Source organism: Petaurus breviceps, unplaced genomic scaffold (genome assembly GCF_028583685.1).
Source record: "Petaurus breviceps papuanus isolate PSGF00001 unplaced genomic scaffold, PetGlider_PUasm1.0 171, whole genome shotgun sequence".
Classification (NCBI taxonomy): Eukaryota; Metazoa; Chordata; class Mammalia; order Diprotodontia; family Petauridae; genus Petaurus; species Petaurus breviceps.
The window spans coordinates 19,325,286-19,331,285 of record NW_027185754.1 but is presented as its reverse complement, the minus strand read 5'-3'; positions in this window follow the sequence as shown (position 1 = coordinate 19,331,285).

Here is a 6,000-nt window from a genome sequence, read left to right as displayed (position 1 = left end):
TTTGATTTCTGTCAATGTTTTGCTTTAATTTACTACTGAATAAATAGAGAGTCCACTATGCTATGTAATCAGAACCTTGAAGCTGTTCACAGCAGCAGTCCTCTGGAAAACTGCGCATGCTTGACTTTACAATTAGAAAGAGCAGGTGAGAAGTGATGGATTTGGATTTGGTTGGACATGGGAAATGAGTAGGACTGAAGAGTCAAGGATGAACATGAGTGACTGTACAAAGACAAGGAAGTCAGGCAATGTTTCATGGTTGCAGCTTTTGCCTATTCTATCTCTGCTCATATTATATTTAATGTAGAAATGTGGATGTTTTCAAAAAATAAATTCAGGGGGCAATGATGTGATTTACAAATAAATTAACAATACGATTGCTTTAACTGACATGTGTATTTAAAAATGACAATTTGTAAAACTTAATTGTATATTTTGTGAATTCTAAAAACACACAGATAACAACCAACATCACAGGACTTATACTGGCTCTTAATTTTAATTCTGGATACAAATATTGGCAAGGCCTTGCGGTTTGAATAACATTACTATAAATTTCATCCCGTAAGTTTTCTTATTAAAACTCAGATTCATTTTTTATGAAACTTAATGGATCATTTCCATATTTCACATGAAGTATTTGATATCAAGTTTCAGGTTAAGAAGACTGGAAATACAGTGTATTTGGTACAAGACTCTGATTTAAAGTATTGTCTTCCTTTTCTAAGAAGCCAAAATTGTTGCCCATGGAGATGCAATAGTCTGACATACTTTGAAGGATAATAAAGGGATTATTTGGTAAAAAAAAAAATTGTTTGCAAATCTTTTCACATAAAAGAATTAAGTATATGGATCAAGAGATCTTCAAATATTTGGGTATGTTTTTAAAATATACTAATTAATTGAATAGATTATTGTAGACTGTCACAAACTTTCTTTCAAGTAAGTGTAACGCTTTTTCCTTCTCTATTCTGTCAGCACTTCCTGTGGAGGGGCTGCTATCTCTTAGCTGGCACCATTCCTGCCCTCAGACCCCTTGTGAAGCCTAAAATCATCAGGAAGAGGACCAAGAAGTTCATCTGGCATCAGTCCAACAGATATGTCAAGATCAAGAGAAACTGGTGTAAACCAAGAGGCATTGACAACAGGGTGCAAAGGCCATTTGAGGGCCAGATCTTGATACCCAATATTGGTAATGGAAGCAATAAGAAGACAAAACACATGCTGCCTAGTGGATTCAGGAAGTTTTTGGTGCACAATGTCAAAGAGCTAGAAGTGCTCCAGATGTGCAACAAATCATACCATGCTGAGATTGCTCACAATGTTTCCTCTAAGAATCGGAAAGTTATTGTTGAGATAGCAGCTCAACTAGCCATCAAGACCACCTATCCAAACGCTAGACTGAAGAGTGAAGAAAATGTTGCACATTTTTATTTGTGTTAAATAAACCCTCATTTTATTTGTGTTAAATAAACCCTCAAACTACCAAGAAAAAAAAATGTTACGTTGATGCAACAGAATTAATCAATTAGGTGTATCAGAGCATTAGAAAGATGTTCTTTTAATTCTTCATTTTGTAATATATCCTCAGTGAAGTTAGTTTTCCCATTAAGTGTTTGATGCTTTCCTTTTCCCTTTCAAGTCATGATAGACAGAGAATACTGTTTATCTTTTATCACAGCAGTGAAGAGAGATTGTATGTCAGCATTTTGCCACAGTGATTTCTTTTTTTAGCTAATTGGAATCAGATATTTCCTCAACACTCCTACACACTCTCAAAATCTGCCTTTTTTTCCTCTTTTATAAGATGTAACTATTCAAAATGGAATGTATTTTTTAAAATCTACATTTGTAACATCCATTTAAAATTTTTTCATCACTTTTTCCTATAGGATTTTATCATAAAGGTATCAGGTGTCCCAGATGTTGGGGAAGGTTCCCTGATTTCATCAGTGTATTTTCCTGTACTAATGTCCTACTTGAATACCTAAAGGGGGTCAACCTGAGCTCTTGAAGGTCACTGGGGCAGAGCACAATCACTAGCAGGACTGATTGCACTGGAATGGCTTTGAGAATAGATCCGATAGGACTGTATGTGACTAAGGAGAATCAGAATCCCTAAATTTTCAGAGACTTATCAACTAGTTGGCTTCATGGTGATATTTTGGCCATAGTAATTCTGGAAGATTGTCTATCAGGTTGTGAGGTAGCCACTTAATCTTTATTCTTTTTGATTCTTTTAGCATATGAGCTCCTTGTGAGTATGGATTGTTTCACTCTTGTATCCTTAGTGCTTGGCACAAAGTAGGTATTTCATAAATATTTGTGAATTGAGTGAATACAATCTACATGGAGGGACCCACACTAATATGAAATTACAGATCCCTGAGGGATTGAAGCATTCCCAACTACAACTTATATTCAGCAAAATCTCCTTATCTTAAGGAACAATCCAAGGAAGCCTGCCCACTACTGCGCTGGCCATCCTTGGACACTAATGGACAGAATGAAGCTTTCCTTGTCCAACCTCAGGGTGTAAATAGATAAGAACAGTTCACTTAGGTTCACCACCAGTAACCATAGGTGTACCTAGTCTCCTTTCCTCTGCTTTGTAAGTCTACTGAGTATTCAACTTTTGCTATTCACATGCCATTACAATGATCACTGAGATACCAGCCTAACTCAGAACATGCACAAACCTGGGCAGAACAATTCAATTGACATTTAAAAAGCTACTGAAGTCAGGAACTGCCTATGTGATGAAAGCTAAGGAGCTCTGAAAGTCCCACAAGCCCAACACCTCCCAGCTACCTGAAACACTGCCCAGACTTTAAACATTAGAGATTCCTTCCTGTGGACTTAGAACTATACAGTTCCTTTTAAAAATGCAGATACTACTAAAAAGGTTAATGTATTATTATGAAATGGAGGCAGTTACATGGCTTGGTGGATAGAGTGTTAGACCTGGAATCAGGAAGACCTGAATTCAAATCTGACCTCAGACACTAGGTCTGTGACCTAGATCGAGTCCTTAACTTCTGCCTTTATCCAAGGAAATGGAAAACCACTTTAGTATCTTTGCCAAGAAAACCCCATGAATGATATTGGCATGCTATGGTTCACCGGGTCATGAAGAGTTGGACATGACTGAACAACAACAACATCATCCCCATGGATAGAACTGTCACTGGGCAGAGGGGCCTGGGATGTTCACCTTCTCCCACTAAAGCATACCTAATCCTAGATCTGTGTGCATGGACCAGGCTCAGTCCTAGGATAGGCTGGCCCCTGAAGAGAGGATCCAGGAACTTTTTATTCTACTATCTGGTTCTTGGTACCCCTACCCTAGAGATGATTACTTAAAGCTTAGGTTTGGCCCATGTTGAGGGTGTAGAAAAAAGGTGCTCAATATACAATGGAGATCAAGAATAGGGCAGTCATTTATTTCATCTACACACAAAAAAATGCAGAACTCACAAGCATTCATTAACAAATTCTCGTCTTTAATCTGCATCATGAAGCAATAACATAACTACTACTATACTCACCCAGGAAGTTGATCCTTAAAACATAAAAACACAAAGCACATAGTGGGTCTATTGAATAGGTATTTCACCTTCAACTTATCTCTGTATTATCTGAACAACTCTTTTCAAATCCATGTCTTTTGGCAAGCTGGGACAGAGATTGTGCTCATACCCCTGTATAAGTTGTTATTTTCTCCAAGAAGCATTATAGTAGCTATGGAGACTACCTCTATAGTGTACCCAACATCCAGTAGCTCTTGACCTCATGAACTCACCAGGTTGCTTCCAAGGCTGAAAACAGCCATCTTAGGATCAGTTCTGCTCACGTAAAGAAACATAAAGCAAAAGAGACCTTGATTGAGGGAATGAACAAGAATTAGGGAATGGTTAAATAAGATATGGCATATGAATATGATTGAATAATATTGTGCTGTAAGAAATGATGAAGGGGATGGTTTCTGAAAAACCTAGGAAGAATTAATTGTATGGACTGATACAAAGTAAAATGAGCAGAACCCAGAGAACAATTTACATAGCAATAACAATATTGCAAAGAAAATCAACTATGAAAGATTTAATAATTCTGATCAACACAATGACCCACCAAAATTCCCAAGGACTCATGATGAAAATGCCATTGCCCTCCAGATGGAGAATTGATGGACTCAGGATGTAGATTGAAGCACAATTTTTCTCTTCCTTTCTTTTTCTTGTTTTTTTTTCCCCTAGAACATACTGCAGAAATTTTTTTTAGATGACTTTATATTTATAATGGGTTTTATGTTTCTTGCCTTCTCAATGGGTGGGAGAGGGATGGGGAGGAAGAAGAGAACCTAGACCTGAAAGTAAAATAAAATTGAATATATATTTTTAAAACAGGCCTTGAGATCCTGACTCAGGGTCATCTGAATGAGCACATGGGTTCTGGCTATACTACAGGAGGTGTCCTTTATAGCTACTACAGTGTTTCTTGGCAAAGCACTTTCCCTCTAACTGCTAATGGGAAATCCCAGAAAGAAAGAACTCCAAGCCTCACATTCAAGAGAATAGAAGAAAGCAAGAGAAGAAGCTGTCTCCCCTTTTTATGTTGTATCATCCCCAAATGTCAACCCTTTAGCAGACATGTGGCCCACTGGAAGTAGCCTAAGATCTTGTATAAGGTAGGGAGAGAAGCTCACTTATTTGTCCCTGTTATGACATTAAGCTTTACTAGGTATTGGTACATTAGTAGCTTAATTTATCATAATGCTAGAAAAAATATTGACAGAATAAACATTCTTCCAGGGGTGGGGTGGTAAGGGTGAAGGAAATGAAGAAAATTTAGGGGAAGCACTTAGAAAAGGCAGGCTTTAGTAAGAGCTATTGAGAGGGGCCCAGGAATAGTAGAAAGAGATTGGGAGGCAGAGGGTGTGGGTGGGGGGAGGGAGTTACTTTATCTACTTCCCAATTTTGCTTGAGTTCAGCCTGGAATTGGGAGTCTGAAAATAGGCCCTGAATATTCTAGGCCATGTCTACACAACTGCAGCTATTAAGGAAAATTAGGATCTAAATTATGCATTTTCCTATATCATGATGATAATCAAGAGGGAAATGGATTTGGGGACTGAATTATGCAAATTTTCCACTTACCCATCCCCACTTTACTTGATCAGTGCTAATTTATCCTTCCTCTATCTACTCTACATTTCTGTGCAGAGAACACTGGAAAAAGATCTGATGGTTTCATTGGAATGTAGGCTCAATGTCAGTCAATGGTGGGACATGGCTGCATAAGAAAGAAGGAAGGAAACAGGAATTTATCATGTACCTACTATGTACTAGATCCTATGGTATATGTTCTTTTACAAATATCATCTCATTTGATCCTCACAAGAACCCTGGGAAGTAGGTATTATTGTTTTGGTTTGTTTTTTTTCATTTTACAGTTGAGGAAATTTAAGCAGAAAAATGTTAAGTGATTTGCCCAGGGTCACATAGCTAATAAGTATCTGAGGTCACATTTGAATTCAGGTCTTCCTGACTCCAGATTTATCATTCTACCCACTGGGCCAGCTATCTACCTGGCATAATTTCCAGTATAAATGAGATGGAAGTCCTACCAAAATGCACATGGGTAGCTTTCCTAACTTCCAGTCTCAGTAATTTTCATCAGTAAAAATGAGTGTCAGTTTCAGAGAAGAAAAATTTGGTCTTGGAAAGTCTTGAAGACTTCACAAAAATCCCACTTGATGTGAAGGTTGCTAGGGCCATCATGTTTGGATTCTCTATCAGCTTTGAACACTCACAAACCAGTTGTTTCCCCAATGCAGTAAATCATAAACTCGTGTGCCAAGGACAATTTATGTCATTCGACTCTGTGTTTGACATGTGATGACCTGTTCTATCGGCTCTTCTCATTTTTGCCCTCCTGACCTATATACCACTACTCAACTCTGACTCTGATACAGTTTCCAGTATCGTTTTAATTCTATAA